The sequence below is a fragment of the Pan troglodytes genome, chromosome 10, assembly GCF_028858775.2.
Source record: "Pan troglodytes isolate AG18354 chromosome 10, NHGRI_mPanTro3-v2.0_pri, whole genome shotgun sequence".
NCBI lineage: Eukaryota > Metazoa > Chordata > Mammalia > Primates > Hominidae > Pan > Pan troglodytes.
In genome coordinates, this window is record NC_072408.2 from 42,727,841 (window position 1) to 42,744,974 (window position 17,134).

A 17,134-nucleotide genomic window follows, 5' to 3' on the forward strand; every position below is an offset into this window, starting at 1 on the left:
CCCAGTTCTCCGGGCTTCTTGCTTTTTTTTTTTTTTTTTTTTGAGACAGAGACTCACTGTTGCCCAGGCTGGAGTGCAGTGGTGCAATCTCAGCTGACTGCAAACTCCGTCTCCCGGGTTCACGCCATTCTCCTGCCTCAGCCTCCCGAGTAGCTGGGACTACAGGCGCCCGCCACCACGCCCGGCTAAATTTTTTGTATTTTTTTTTAGTAGAGACAGGGTTTCACCGTGTTAGCCAGAATGGTCTCGATCTCCTGACCTCATGATCCGCCCGCCTCAGCCTCCCAAAGTGCTGGGATTACAGGCGTGAGCCACGCACCCGGCCTTTTTTTTTTTTTTTTTTTTTTTTTTTTTTTTGAGACAGAGTCTTGCTCTGTTGCCCAGGCTGGAATGCAGTGGCACAATCTCTGCTCACTGCAACATCCACCTCCCGGGTTCAAGATATTCTCCTGCCTCAGCCTCCTTTGTAGCAGGGATTACAGGCGCCCACCACCATGCCCGGCCAATGTTTGTATTTTTAGTAGAGATGGGGTTTCACCATGTTGGCCAGGCTGGTCTCAAACTCCTGACCTCTGAAAGTGCTGGGATTACAGGCGTGAGCCACCGCGCCCTGCCAGTATGTAGCTTTTAAAATCTTTGTAGCTATCTTATTTAGGAACAAAATGGGAGACAGTTTTGCCTGACCCAGTTCCCAGCTTGACTTTTCCCTTTGGTGTAGTGTGTTGGGTGTCCTAAGATTTATTTTCCTTTCAGAATATTAACAGACTAAAAACTAAAATTTGCATTATCCTCTCAATAGATGCAGAAAAGACATTTGATAAAATCCAATATCCATTCCTGTTTTTTTTTTTTTTTTTTTTGAGACGGAGTCTTGCTCTGTCACCCAGGCTGGAGTGCAGTGTCATGATCTCGGCTCACTGCAACCTCCTGGGTTCAAGTGATTCTCCTGCTTCAGCCTCCCAAGTAGTTGGGATTACAGGTGCGTGCTACCACACCTGGCTGATTTTTGTATTTTTATAGAGACGTGGTTTCACCATGTTGGCCAGGCTGGTCTACAAACTCCTGACTTCAGGTGATCCACCCACCTCGGCCTCCCAGAGTGCTGGGATTACCGGCATGAGCCACTGTGCCCGGCCCCAATACCCATTCCTAATGTAGGTTGAACATCCCTAATGCAAAATCCAAAATCTGAAATGCTCTGACATTTGAAACTTATTTTTTTCTTATCATACCCTGACTGGTCTGAAAATCTGAAACTTTTTGAGTACTGACATGACACTCAAAGGAAATGCTTATTGTAGCATTTCAGAATTTTGATTTTCTGATTAGGGATGCTCATATAAAGTATAATGCAAATATTCCAAAATCCAAAAAATCTGAAATCCAAAACACTTCTGGTCCCAAGCATTTCAGATAAGAAATAGTAAACATGTAAAAACATTCAGCTGGCCAGGCAGTGGCTCGCACCTGTAATCCCAGCACTTTGGGAGGCCGAGGTGGAAGGATCACTTAAGACAAGGAGTTCAAGACCAGCCTGGGCAATGTAGTGAGATCTCATCCCTACCAAAAAAATTTTTTTTTAATTAACAGTGTGTGGTGGTGTAAGTCTATAGTCCCAGCTACTCTGGGGGCTAAGATGGGACGATTGCTTGAGCCCAGGAGGTCAAGTCTGCAGTGAGCTATTATTGCACTACTGCACTCCAGTCTGGGCAACAGAGCAGCACTCTGTCTCAAACAAAACAAAACAAAACAAAACAAAGCAAAACAAAACAAAACAAAAAAGCAAAATTCAGCTGACTAGGAATAGAAAGTGTGAAGAATTTGGCCTTGCCCAAGGAAAGGCCTGGCCATTGTCCCTGGCTCCTGAGAGGTAGCCTCTAAACCCATGGAATTCCCCAAGTGGTAAGAATATTTCTCAAGCTGGGCACTGTGGTGTGCACCCAGCTACTCAGGATGCTGAGGTGGGAGGATCACTTGAGCCCAGAAGTTTGAGGCTGCAGTAAACTCTGATCACACCACTGCACTCCAGCCTGAGTAACAGACTGAGACCCTGTCTCTTAATAAAAAATTTATATATTTCTTTGTTATTCAAGTGGGCCCCTAAGATTACATCTGATAGTTTATGCTAATGAGGTGACTCATGATGGGCTCCTTGATGGATCTCACCATGATACTGGCCTAACTTCCAGGGATAGGGGAGGGAGATGGGAGACTGAGTTCAACCACCATCATGCCTGTATAATGAAAACTCCAATAAAAACTCTGGACACTGAAGTTAGGATGAGCTTCCTGGATTTGCAACACTCTGTGTGCACTTTCACACGTCGATGCTGAGAGGATAACATCTCCTGATGACAATGAAAGCTTTGCATTTGGAATCCTCCTAGACTCTGCTCTATGTGCCCCTTCCCATGGCTGATTTTAGAGTATCCTTTCTCTGGAATAAACTGTGACCTTGAGAATAATAGCTAGCTTTCACTGAGTTCTGTCACTTCTTTTTTTTTGAGATGGAGTCACACTCTGTCGCCCAGGCTGGAGTGCAATGGCACGATTGATCTTGGCTCACTGCTTCACCTCCCAGGTTCAAGCAATTCTCCTGCCTCAGCCTCCCAAGTAGCTGGGACTACAGGCATGCACCACCATGCCTGGCTAATTTTTGTATTTTTAGTAGAGATGGGATTTCACCATGTTGGCCAGGCTGGTCTCGAACTCCTGAAGAAGAAAAATCTAAAACCTCCTCGGCCTCCCAAAGTGCTGGGATTACAGGCATGAGCCACCACATCTAGCCTGAGTTCTGTCACTTCCTCAGTGAATTATTCGACCGGAGGGTGGTTTTGGGAAAACCCCAAACTTGCAGCTAATATCAGAAGTAAGGACAGTATTGTGGAGGACTGGGTTCTTAGACCTTGCAGTTTGGCTGACTTGGGGGTAGAAGGCAACTTTCTCAACCTCATGGGAGCATATACAAAAAAAAAAAAAAAAAAAAAATCTACAACTGTAAACACCTATATTTGAAAAGTAGAGAGATCTCAAATCAATTAACTAAACTTCTACCCTAAGACACTGGAAAAAGAGCAAACTAAACCTAAAGCAAGACGAATGAAGGAAATAACGTATATTAGAGTTTAAATTAATGAAACAGGCAACAGAAAAACACTAAAGAAAATCAACAAAATGAATAGTTGGTCCTTTGAAAAGATCAACAAGGCTAGACTGATTAAGAAAAAAACAGAGAAAGGCTGGGTATGGTGGCTCACATCTGTAATCCCAGTCCTCTGGGAGGCCAAGGTGGGAAGATCACTTGAGGCCAGGAGTTCAAGACCAGCCTGAGTGTGCTCTCTTTGGCAGCACATATACTAAAATTGGAACAATACAGAGATTAGCATGGCCCCTGCACAAGGATGATGTGCAAATTTTTGAAGTGTTCCATATTTTTAAAAATTTTTAAATTAAGAAAATATATGTAAATATATCTAAATTATAAAATTTAAAATATATATACCTATAAAAAGTATATGTATATATATTTCATGACATTTATATATATGTACAATAACATATATATATATTTGGGAGGCCAAGGCAGGTGGATCACTTGAGGTCAGGAGTTTGAGACCAGCCTGGCCAACATGGTGAAACACTGTCTCTACTAAAAATACAAAAAAAAAAATTTAGTCGGATGTGGTGACACCTGCTTGCAATCCCAGCTACTCTGGAGGCTGAGGTGGGAAGATCACTTGAACCTGGGAGGTGGAGGTTGTGGAGGTTGCAGTGAGCCAAGATTGCATCACTGCTCTCCAGCCTGGATGACAGAGTGAAACTCTGTCCCCCAAAAAAAAATATATATCTATATTTATATATCTATATCTATCTATCTATCTATCTATCTATCTATCTATCTATATATATATAGAGAGAGACCCCATCGCTCCAAAAAAATGAAAAATAAAAAAAATTAGCCAGTTATGATGACATGTACCTGTAGTCCTAGCTACCTGGGAGGCTGAGGCAGGAGGATTGCTTGAGCCCAGGAGTTCAAAGTTACAGTGAGCTACAATCACACTACCGCACTCCAGCCTGGGTGACTGAGTGAGATCCTGTCTCTCTAAAACAAGAACAGAAACAAAAAATGGAGAAGATTCAAATTATACTAAACTTAGGAATGAAAGAGGGAGCATTACTACTGACCTTTCAAAAATAAGGAAGGTTATAAGGGTATACTATAAATGACTATGCCAACAAATTAGATACCTTAGATGAAATAGACAAATACCTAGAAAATCACAAACTACTGAAATTGATTCAAGAAGAAATATAAATTCTGAATAGACCTATAATAAAAAGAGAAAGAGTAATTGGATTAGTAATCTAAAAGCATTTCAAAGAAAAGTGAAGGCTTTAATGGTGAATTTTACCAAACATTAAAGACTTAACACCAATTCTTCACAAATTCTTCCAAATAACAGAAGACAGTACTTCTAAACTCATCCTATGAGGGCAGTATTAATCCTGATACCAAAACAATACAAAAACATCAGAAGAAAACTATATACCAATATGTCTTATGAATTTAGATGCAAAAATCCTGAACTAGCCAACCAAATTCAGCAACATATAAAAAGGGTTGGCCAGGCACAGTGGCTTACACCTGTAATCCTAGCACTTTGGGAGGCCGAGGCAGGCGGATCATGAGGTCAAGAGATCGAGACCATCATGGCTAACACGGTGAAACCCTGTCTCTACTAAAAATACAAAAATTAGCTGGATGTGGTGGCATGCACCTGTACTCCCAGCTACTAGGGAGGCTGAGGCAGAATAGCTTGACCCAGGAGGCAGAGATTGCAGTGAGCCAAGATTGTGCCACCATACGCCAGCCTGGCAACAGAGTGAGAGTCTGTCTCAAAAAAAAAAAAAAAAGAGTTATATACCATGACAAAGTAGGATTTGTATCAGAAATGCAAGGTTGGTTTGACATCCAAAATCAATTAATGTATTATGCCATATCAATAGAACAGAGGACAAAACCCACATTTCAATGTGGTCTGTTGATGACCTCAATACACACAGCCTGGCTGGGATGGTGAAACCCTGTCTCTACTAAAAATACAACAACAAAAAAAAATTAGCTGGGCATGGTGACGGGCACCTGTAATCCCAGCTACTCAGGAGGCTGAGGCAGGAGAATCACTTGAACCCAGGAGGCGGAGGTTGCAGTGAGCTGAGATCGCGCCACTGCACTCCAACCTGAGCGACAGAGTGAGACTCCATCTCAAAAATAAAAAGAAAAGAAAAGAAAAAAAAACTCAACAAACTAGATATAGAAGGGGATTTTTCTCAACCTGATAAAGGGTAGCTACAAAAACCCTCTGCTAATGTCACACCTAATGATGAAAGTCTAAATGTTTTCCCTCTGAGATCAGGAACAAGACAAGAATGTCCACTCTCTGTGCTTCTATTCAACACTGTACTGCAGGTTCTGTCCATGGCAATTAGGTAAGAAAATGAAATTTATTTCATATACAGCTGGGCATGGGGGCTTACATCTGTAATCCCAGCACTTTGGGAGGTGGAAGTGGGTGGATCACTTGAGTCCAGGTGTTTAAGACCAGCCTGGGCAGCAAAGTGAGACTTTGTCTCTATTTTTTAATAAATAAATAAATAAATAGCAGATCAACATACAAATCAGTTGTGTTTCTATACACTAGAAACGAACAGTCTAAAAATGAAATTAATAAAATAATTTTATTTACAAGGACGTCAAAAAGAATAAAATAGGAAACAATTTAACAAAACAAATGTAGAAGGTATACTCCGTTTTTTTGTTTTGTTTTGTTTTGTTTTGAGACAGAGTCTCGCTCTGTCGCCGGGCTACAGTGCAGTGGCATGATCTCGGCTCACTGCAACCTCCAGCTCCCTGGTTCAAGCTATTCTCCTGCCTCAGCCTCCCAAGTAGCTGGGATTACAGGCATGTGCCACCACGCCCAGCTAATTTTTGTATTTTTAGTAGAGACAGGGTTTCACCATCTTGGCCTGGATGGTCTCGATCTCCTGACCTTGTAATCCACCTGCCTCAGCCTCCCAAAGTGCTGGGATTACAGGTGTGAGCCACCACACCTGGCCAGAATGTATACTCTGAAAACTACAACATATTGAAGAAAGAAATTAAGGATCTAAATAAATGGAAAGACATTTCATGTTAGTGGATCTATAGACTGAACACAATCTCTATAACCACCCCAGTTGACTTCTTTGCAGAAATTGACAAGCTGATCCAAAATTCATATGGAAATGCAAGAAACCCATAATAGCCAAAACAATCTTGAAAAAAAAGAACAAACTTGGAGAACTCACACTTCTTGATTTCAAAATGTACTACAAAACTACAGTAGTTTCAAGACAACGTAGTCTACAGGATATACATGTATATCAATGGAAAAAAATTTGAGAATCTAGAAATAAGCCCTCACGTTTAGTCAATTGACTTTCAACAAGAATGTCAAGACAGTCAGGCATGGTGGCTCATGCCTGGAATCCCAGCACTTTGGGAGGCCAGACAGGAGGATAGCTTGAGTCCAGGAGTTCAAGACCAGCTTGGGCAACATGGTGAGACCTTGTCTTTACAAAAAAATAAAAAAAAAATTAGCCAGGCATGGTGGCACATACCTGTAGTTCTAGCTACTTGGGAGGCAGAGGTGGGAGGATCACCTGAGCCCAGGAAGTTGAGCTGCCGTGAGCCGTGATAGCACCACTGCACTCCAGCCTGGGTGACATAACAATACCCTGTCTCTAAATAAATAAATTAAAAAATAAAATAAAATAAAAATTTTAAAAATATGCCAAGACAATTCATTGGAGAAAGAATAGTCTTTTAAAAAGTGTTGCTGGGACAACTAGATATTCACATGCAAAAGAATGTCATTTTTTTCTCACATCATACCCCAGAATTAATTCATACACTTAAGAGCTAAAACCATAAAACTCTTAGAAGAAAATATAGGAATAAATCTTTGTGAGCCTGGGTTAGGTTAGATATGACACCGAAAGCGCAAGCAACCAAAGAAAAAATAGGTAAACTGGAGTTCATCAAAATTAAAAACTTTTACACTTCAAAGGATACCATCAAGAAAGTGAAAAGACAATCTATAGAATGAAAAAGGATATTTATAAATCATATATCTGATAAGGGACTTATATCAAGAACATGGAAATAACTCTTACAACTCAATAATATAAGGACACATACATAAAATAAAAATAAAGACAAATAAATAAAATAAATAAAAATGGGCTAAGGATTTGAATAGACATTTCTCCAAAGAAGCTGTACAAATGGCCAGTAAGCACATGACAAGATGCTCAACATCATTAGTTGTCAGGGAAATGAAAATCAAAACCACAATGAGATACCACTTCATATGAAGACGGCTATAATCAAAAAGAGATAATAACGAAGTGTTGGTGAGTATGTGGGAAGTTGGAACCCTCACACACTGCTGGCAGGATTATAAACTGGTGCAGCCACTTTGGAAAATGGTCTAGCAGTTCCTCAAACGATTAAATGCAGAATTATCATATGACCCAGTAATTCCACTTCCAGGTATATAGCCAAGAGAAATAAAACACATTTATTGAGGCAAAGAGTTGCACACAAACATTCATAGCAGCTTTATTCAGAATAGCCAAAAAAGTGGAAAAAACTCAATTCCATTACTGGTGAATGGATATATGAAATGTGGTATATCTATACAATGGAATATAATTTGACAATAAGAAAGAACATCAAGCACTTGTGAGCCAAAAAAAGAAATAAAGGACTGGGTGCGGTCTTTATTTCTATAGGCTCACACCTGTAGTCCCAACACTCTGGAAGGCGGAGGCAGCAAATTGCTTGGCTGGGGAGTCCGAGATGAATCTGGGCAACATAGTGAGACCTTGTTCTATTAAAAAAAAATACAAAAAAGTTAGCCAGACATGGTGGTGGCCCACTTTTAGTTGCAGCTACTCAGGAAGCTGAGGTGGGAGGATTGTTTGAGCCTGGGAGGTCAAAGTTGCAGTGAACCATGATCAGGCCATTGAACTCCAACCTGGGCAACAGAGGGAGACCTTGTCTTGAAAAAAAGAAAAAGAAATGAAGTATGGTATATGCTAAAACATGATTGAATCTTCAAAACAGGTTAAGAAGAAGGCCATCTCAGAGGACCACATTGGGTATGATTTCATTTATTGGTTGATTGTTATTTTTGAGACAGGGTCTCATTCTGTCACCAGGCTGGAGTGCAGGGCCCAATGTTGACTCACTGCAGCCTCGACCTCCTGAACCCAGGTGATTCTCCCTTGCTCAGCCTCTAGAGTAGCTGGGACCACAGGCATGCACCACCACGCTCAGCTAATTTTATATTTTTTTAAGTAGAGACGGGTTTTCACCATGTTGGCCAGGCTGGTCTTGAACTCCTGAGCTCAAGCAATCTCTCCACCTCGGCCTCCCAAAGTGCTGGAATTACACGCATGTGGCACCACACATGGCACTTTTTTTTTTTTTTTTTCTGAGATGGAGTTTCACTCTTGTTGCCCAGGCTAGAGTGCGATTGCATGACCTTGGCTCACTGAAACCTCCGCCTCCTGGGCCCAAGCGATTCTCCTGTCTCAGCCTCCCGAGTAGCTGGGATTACAGGCATGTGCCACCATGCCCAGCTAATTTTGTAATTTTAGTAGAGACAGGGTTTCTCCATTTTGGTCAGGCTGGTCTCGAACCCTTAAACTCAGGTGATCTGCCCGCCTCGGGCTCCCAAAGTGTTGGGATTACAGGTGTGAGCCACCGTGCCTGGCCTTTTTTTTTTTTTTTTTTTTTTTGAGAGAGTCTCATTCTATCGCCCAGGCTGGAGTGCAGTGGCACAATCTCAACTCACTGCAACCTCTGCCTCCCGGGTTCAAGCGATTCTCCTACCTCAGCCTCCAGAGTAGCTGGGATTATGGGTGCACACCACCATGCCCAGCTAATTTTTGGCATTTTTAGTAGAGACAGGGTTTCACCATGTTGGCCAGGCTGGTCTTGAACTCCTGACCTCAGGTGATCCTCCCACCTCGGCCTCCCAAAGTGCTGGGATTACAGGTGTGAGCCACCGCGCCCAGCCTTGGCATATTCTTAAAAATTAATTAATTAATTTTGTTTTTGGAGACAAGGTCTCTGTCACCCAGGCTGGAGTGCAGTGGCACTATCATAGCTCACTGCAGCCTTAGACTCCTGGTCTCAAGAAGTTCTCCTGCCTCAGCCTTCTAAGTAGCTGGGACTACAGATATGGCCTCTGCACCTGGCTAATTTTTTTTATTTTTGGTAGAGATGAGTTCTTGCTATGTTGGCCAGGCTTATGTATTTTTAAAGAAGTCATGGCCGGGCACGGTGGCTCACGCCTGTAATCCCAGCACTTTGGGAGGCCAAGGCGGGCAGATCACGAGGTCAGGAGATCGAGACTATCCTGGCTAACATGGTGAAACCCTGTCTCCACTAAAAATACAAAAAATTAGCCAGGCACGGTGGCGGGCACCCGTAGTCCCACTTACTCGGAAGGCTGAGGCGGGAGAATGGCGTGAACCCAGAAGGTGGAGTTTGCAGTGAGCCGACATCACGCCACAGCACTCCAGCCTGGACGACAGAGTGAGACTCTGTCTCAAAAACAAAAACAAAAACAAAACAAAACAAAACAAAACAAAAAACCAACAACAAAAAAAGAAGTCATAAACAGCATTATTACCTTGGTATATCATACTGGTCTTGTTGCTGTCACTTCACAATTAAGTGGCTTTCCACCTTTCCTCCCTTCTCCCCCACAGTCTGGCTACGCAGTGCATCCTTGAACTGTTAGCCCACAGGAGCAACATGCTTATTCCATCCACATCCCTAACACCATGCATTCCCAAGGTCAAAGTTCTGGTCCACAATCCTTCCCTATTGCAAGTCCCATGCTTGCAAAAGAACACAAAGTAAACCAAGCCTCCCAGGATGGCTAGCTCCAGTGAGATGATGGAAAGCAGAAGCTTGTTGGTTATCACTTTTCTGGACTTAGAAGAGAGAATCTTTTGACTTTTGAACAAGTTTTCACTTGCGTTTCCCAGTGTACTCTTGGTACGTTCTCACTGGTCCCATTGGTTCCCCAGCTCTTCTGAGATTTCTGAGCCAATCTGGTCAGTCTCTTGGGTGGCCCGGCCCAGGCTTTTGGTGCCTTGGAGAAGCATTGCCCTTTGAGACTGTAGCCTATTCATATGCTCATTCTCTACAGCATATGTGCCATATTTCATGTCTCCTCGGTCCCCAGGCATGGCTGCAAAGCTGTACTTCTTGCCTCCAGATGGAATTGGGCAAGGTCCTTCTGATAGTCTTGAAGCTTAGACATCATGGGGTTATGGAAAGATACGGGTGCATAATGTAGTTCCTCCTCCATCTGTGTCAGCATTTTGTTTGCTTCCTGTTGCTTTTCATCAAAATCTCTGATCAGCTTCTCCTGGGTCCCTGCCATACCCAGCAGCCACTAGTGCACCCCTTGGAGGCACATCTCGTGCAGCTGCTCAAAATGCTCCAAGGAGGTGGCAGAGAGAGGCATGGTGTAGGCGGTGCTTCAGCAGCGCCCACCAAGATTCCGGGTACTGGGCCCTCTCCTAGCTTGTCAGTCAGCAGCCCCGACCTGTAGCCATCCCCACCACTGATGCCTGATTTCATTTATGTGAAATATCCAGAATAGGCCATGCATGGTGGCTCATGCCTGTAATCCCAGCACTTTGGGAGGCTGAGGTGGGCAGATCACTTGAGCCCAGGAGTTTGAGACCAGCTTGGCAACATGGCAAAACCCCATCTCTACAAAAATAATTTTTTAAGTACAAAATCTAGCTGGGTGTGGTGGTGTGCACCTGTGGTCTCAGCTACTCAGGAGACTGAGGTAGGAGGATTGCTTGTGCGAGGAGTTCAATGTCGCAGTGAGCTATGATGGCACCACTGTACCCAGAAACCACTGTCTGGGTGACAGAATGAGACCTTGTCTCAAAAAAAAAAAAAACAGAAAAAAGAAAAAGAAAAGAAATATCCAGAAAGTAAATCAGTGGTTGCCCAAGGCTGGGAGGTTTTCGGGACACGGAGAGTGACTACTAGTAGGTATGAGATTTTGGGGGCCAGTGATGAAATGTGCTAACTGTGGTGATGGTTGCACAAATCTGAATATACTAACATTATTTTATTTATTTATTTATTTTGAGACGGAGTCTCGCTCTGTCACCCAGGCTGGAGTGCAGTGGCGCCATCTCGGCTCACTGCAAGCTCTTCCTCCCGGGTTCACGCCATTCTCCTGCCTCAGCCTCCCGAGTAGCTGGGACTACAGGTGCCCGCCACCACGTCCAGCTAATTTTTTTTTTTTGTACTTTTAGTACCGACAGGGTTTCACCATGTTAGCCAGGATGGTCTCGATCTCCTGACCTCGTGATCCACCCGCCTCGGCCTCCCAAAGTGCTGGGATTACAGGCTTGAGCCACTGCGCCCGGCCTATACTAACATTATTGACTTGCATACTTTAGGTGGACAAATTGTATGATATGTGAATTATATTTGAATAAAGCTGACTAAACCTTTATATAAATTTGAAAGGTACAATAAAGCACTACATTTTCAAGAATCCATACAGATTTGTCATGTGTCAAAGTGGGTCCATCTGATGAGAGGGGAAATAACAGGAAGGCTTGGGTACTGGAGCAAATAACCCATATTAAAATATGAGAGGCCCCTTTGCAGACCTATGATCAACACTTCAGTGAATGTGAGGTGAAAAACCTCAACAGTGGGGACAGGCAACTCTTTGGAGAAGTGTGGCTGTGACAGGGAGCTGAGAAGTGGGACAGCAGCCTGATGTAGCTGTGGGGGAGGAGAGGGACAGTTAGACATAGGGAGAGTAGACTAGGAGCATAGCTGGCTGCTGTTGGGAGCAATCTAGTAGAAGGGAGAATGGAGGGATGGTGCCAGAGCTGCTGATATCATTGAGTGAGATGGTAGGAGGAGAGGGAAGAGGGCGAATTTCTTCAGTTAACAGGAAGGAATTGGGGCAGAGGAGAGCTGCTGGGGAGTTCTGTGGGCTTGGAGAGGGATGATGGGAGAAGAGAGAATGAATGAAATAGTTCCTTTGAAGAATGGAAAGGAAATCCTGGCCAGGCACGGTGGCTCACGCCTGTAATTCCAACACTTTGGGAGGCTGAGGTGGGTGGATCACCTGAGGTCAGGAGTTCAAGACCAGCCTGGCCAATGTGGTGAAAACCCGTCTCTACTAAAAATACAAAAATTAGCCGGACATGGTGACATGCACCTGTAGTCCCAGCTATTCAGGAGGCTGAGGCATGAGAATCGCTTGAACCCAGTAGGCAGAGGTTGCAGTGAGTCAAGATTGCACCACTGCACTCCAGCCTGGGAGACAGAGCAAGACTCTGTCAAAAAAAAAAAGGAAGAAAGAAAGAAAAAAAAGGAAATCCTGCATGCAGATTAAGATTAGGGTCATTGGACTTTGCTGAAATGCCCATTTGAAGCCTGTGTTGTAGAACGGTGGAGTGTGTGTTATGGAAGAGGAGCTCTGCATGGCAGAGCATGAGAGGAGCATGGATAGTGAGGTGTGGGGTGTTACAGAGGTCACAGACACTGGACAGCACAGATTTGGGAGGGGACCATAGGACAGCAGAGCGAGTGCTATAAGGGTCCCAGGACAGGCAAGGTGATTTAAAGAAGGGGAAACACTAGGCAAAATCAAAGGGGTGAAGGGAAGGTGTCTGTAACAAGCAGTTGGGTGCAGTCTGGGGACACACAGGGGACAACACTCGCAGACTGTAGACAGGAAGAAAGGTGGCTCCCAGCAGGGGAGGAAAGTCCTGCCAGGCAGCAGCCTCACCACCTACCGCCACCCTAGGTACTTCCCGAACCACAGCCCTCTGACCCCTGAGGATCCTGAAGGGAGGGCTGTGTGGGCACAAAGCTAATAATAAAAGGGTGTCCAAAGAGGAGGGGGGCCTGAGGCCATGCACAGATGGCAACTTCTGGTCTGACCCACCTTTACTCATCTTCAGGTGAGCCCAGTGGTGGTGTCCTGCCTGGAGTGCCTTCGGGTCCCCGCTGGTGCCTCCTCCTTAGACACACCTGGGCTCGTCAGGGATGCACCCATGAGCGTTTCGGTGGAGGAGTCTCCTGGATGGAGCTCAGTCGTGTACAAGTCCCAGTACCGTGAACTAGTAGGAAGACTAAACATAAAACTAGGAGATAATTCCCTGACATTGGGTTAATTTCCTTACCATAAAAAGAATGTATAATTTTGGGCTGCGCACGGTGACTCATGCATGTAATCCCAGAATTTTGAGAGGCCGAGGCAGGCAGATCACTTGAGTCCAGGAGTTCAAGACCAGCCTGGCCAACCCAGTGAAATCCCATTTCTATTAAAAATAGAAAAAATTAGCCAGGTGCAGTGGGGCACACCTGTAACGCCAGCTACTCGGGAGGCAGAGGCATGAGAATCTCTTGAGCGGGAGGTTGCAGTGAGCTGAGATCGCACTCCTATACTCCAGCCTGGATGACAGAGCAAGATTTTGTCTCAAAAAAAAAAAGAAAAAAAAAGTAAGAAAGAAAAGAAAGTATAATTTTGAAGAAGAAAAAGGAAAAAAAGGAGGAGAAGAAAGAGGGCTTGGTTCGGTGTATGCTAAAGAAGTGGTCCCTAGATCAGCAGCAAGGGCTTGCCCTGAAACTTGTTAGAAATGCACATTCTCAGGCTTGACCCCAGACTTAATGAATCAGAAACTCTGTATTAACAAACCCCGAAGGTAGTTCTAATGCACGATGGAGTTTGAGAACTACAGTTCTAAGGCAATTTCCACTCTTTTCCACCCTCATTTCCAAACATTTAGCCATGTTGCTGCTGGAGCCAGGCTGCAGGGTGCCAATTAAAGCCTTAACTTAGGGTTAGAGGGGGGAAGTCCTGGTGTGGAGACCTGGTGAGGAGCTTCCTCACTCTCACTGCATAGAGACCAGCTTTGAAGCACCCAGAGCAGAGAGATCAGGACCATGGGAACACTGGAAGAATGTGACTCAGAGAGCCTTGGCCCTGCAGGGATGCAGTTATGATAGCTTGTTTCCCTGCCCACCAGAAAGCACAGTAGCCACTGAAAGAGATATATGATAACTTAAACAATTAGGAGCACTTAGAGATTCAAGTAGTATGCAAAAAAAAAAAAAAAAAAAAAAAAGAAGAAGAAGAAAAGAAAGAAAAAAGGAAAAAGAAAGAAACAACTTTCGGGAACTAAAAAAACAACACTTTCAACAACAAAAAAATTAGTATATGTATTGAAAGAGAGAATAGTCACTGCTGAGACTCAAATTAGTGGCTTGGAAGAACAAGTGGAAATAATATTTCAAAGCATGGAGCAAATACTATGAGGAGATGGAAATAATGAGGAAAATATGATTCTTGGAGAGTAGATCCAGTAGTCCTAAAATTCAACTATATTAGTTCCAAAAGGGGGAAAAGGAATAGATGGAGGAGAAGCAATAAAGAATAGAAGAAAATTTTGCTGACGTGAAGAAATATCTGAGCTTGAAGACTGAAAGGAAACAGGAAGATACAACAAGAAAAGACATACACACAGGCATGAAACTCCCAAACTTCAAGGTTAAAGAAAAACATTTTCAAGTTTTTAGACAGAAAGAGCAAGTTATCTACAAAAGGAAACAAATCACATTGGTATGGGACTTTTCATCTGCAACACTGGAGGCTCAAAGTGGGAAAACTGAGAGAAATAAATGACTACACAGGAATCTTTCTTTCTTCTTCTTTTTTTTTTTTTTCAGATGGAGTCTCGCTCTGTTGCCCAGGTTGGAGTGCGGTGGCACAATCTTGGCTCACTGCAACCTTTGCCCCCTGGGTTCAAGGGATTCTCCTGCCTCAGCTGCCTGAGTAGCCGAGATTACAGGCGTGCACCACCACTCCCGGCTAATTTTTGTATTTTTAATAGAGACGGGGTTTCACCATGTTGGTCAGGCTGGTCTCAAACTCCTGACCTTGTGATCCACCTGCCTCAGCCTCCCAAAGTGCTGGAATTACAGGCGTGAGCCACTGCGCCCGGCCAGGAGTCTTTTATTTATTTTTATTTTAATTTTTTTGAGACTGAGTCTTGTTCTGTCACCCAGGCTGGAGCGCAGTGGTGCAATCTCAACTCACTGCAACCTCCACCTCCCAGGTTTAAGCAATTCTCCTGCCTCAGCCTCACAAGTAGCTGGGACTACAGGCACCTGCCATGACACCTGGCTAATTTTTGTATTTTTAGTAGAGATGGGGTTTCACCATGTTGGCCAGGTTGGTCTCGAACTCCTGACATCAAGTAATCCACCCACCTTGGCCTCCCAAAGTGCTGGGATTACAGGTGTGAGTCACTGCATCCAGCCTTACACAGGAATCTCATACCCAGCTGAGAGAACTTTCACCTGTCAGGGCAAAACATATATATTTGGAGATCCAAAGGATTCAGAGAGTATATCAATCTCATACCTCACCTGAAAGAATGGTTTGGTACAGAACAGAGAAATCAAGATAGAGGAGGGTGAAGAGAATAAAGAACAAGTAGTGAGCAACAAACTTAGAAAAATATTATACAGTTAAATGTTCATGGAGCTTGATAGACATCTAATTATATCTACAACCAAAAGTACTATCCTATCTCAGAAAAACCCAGGAGTTGGAAGCAGAGTGAGAGAGGTAAGAAAAAGTATTCTAAATGTCTCTTATTGGTAGAAGTGCAGGACATGAAACATCTTAATGGAATACATAATTGGCATATTTTCAAATAATCATAATGTGTGTTTTATTATTATTGCTGGAAGGGAAGGTAACTAACAAGAGAATGGAAAAATATAGTAGAACATCCAAAATAACAATGGGGTAGGGGAAATGAAATGAATAGCAACATGAGCTACAAAGCTAAATCATGGGATGAGTAAAGAACATACAATAAGATAACAGAAATGAAATAAAAATGTATCATTCATTCCACTTGTGGAATAATAATTTATTCAAAAGAAGGCATAAAAAGAGGGAGAAAAGAGTCTGGGTGTGATGGCTCATGCCTGTAATCCTAGCACTTTGGGAGGCCGAGGCGGGTGGATCATGAGGTCAGGAGTTCGAGACCAGCCTGACCAACATGGTGAAACCCCGTCTCTACTAAAAATACAAAAATTAGCTGGGCGTGGTAGCAGGCGCCTGTAGTCCCAGCTACTCGGGAGTCTGAGGGAGGAGAATGGCTTGAACCCAGGAGGTAGAGGTTGCAGTGAGCCGAGATCACGCCACTGCACTCCAGCCTGGGCGACAGAGCGAGACTCCGTCTCAAAAATAAATAAATAAAAAAAAACAAATAAATAAATAAAAGTGACAAAATAGATCTATATTTATTGACATAAAAAGATGTCTTATGCCGAGCACAGTGGCTCACACCTGTAATCCCAGCACTTTGGGAGGCTGAGATGGGCGGATCACGAGGTCAGGAGATCGAAACCATCCTGGCTAACACAGTGAAACCCCGTCTCTACTGAAAATACAAAAAAAAAAAAATTAGCCGGGCGTGGTGGCGGGCGCCTGTGGTCCCAGCTACTCTGAAGGCTGAGGCAGGAGAATGGCGTGAACCCGGGAGGCGGAGCTTGTAGTGAGCTGAGATCGCGCCACTGCACTCCAGCCTGAGCGACACAGTGAGGCTCCACCTCAAAAAAAAAAAAAAAGATGTCTTATACACACTGTTGAAGTGTTAAAAAAAAAAAAAAAAAGAAATACCCCATCTCTCTCTCTTAGGGACCCTGGATTTTTTGGTCCTCAGCCCCCCTGAGACTAATGTTCCCCACTTTTCTTACACAGATGTCTCCCCAGAACCACATCAGGCAGGGAATCAGTGTGGGGAGGGCAGACCACACAGTCTGGTTTCTGAAACAGTTTTGAACAGAAGTATTTTGACCTTCTGTCTCCTTCAGTCGGGACACTCCTAATTTTAATGTCCCTTTTATAGTTGTAGAAACTGGGGTTCACAAAATTAAAAGCTTCGTTTCAGGTCTATACAAGGCATGCCTCTCCTGAATCTGCTAAAGGAAAGG

General features: G+C 43.7%; 1 non-coding gene and 1 pseudogene across 1 annotated transcript; one reads left to right on the forward strand and one right to left on the reverse strand.

Moving 5' to 3' along the window:
* Positions 1–3,332: 3,332 nt before the first annotated feature.
* LOC112205211 (U6 spliceosomal RNA) lies at positions 3,333–3,436 on the forward strand. Its single transcript, XR_002939048.1, has one exon. It is a non-coding gene; the product is annotated as a U6 spliceosomal RNA (small nuclear RNA).
* Positions 3,437–9,789: 6,353 nt separating this feature from the next.
* On the reverse strand, positions 9,790–10,595 carry LOC100615393 (vesicle transport through interaction with t-SNAREs homolog 1B-like; annotated as a pseudogene).
* Positions 10,596–17,134: the final 6,539 nt, after the last annotated feature.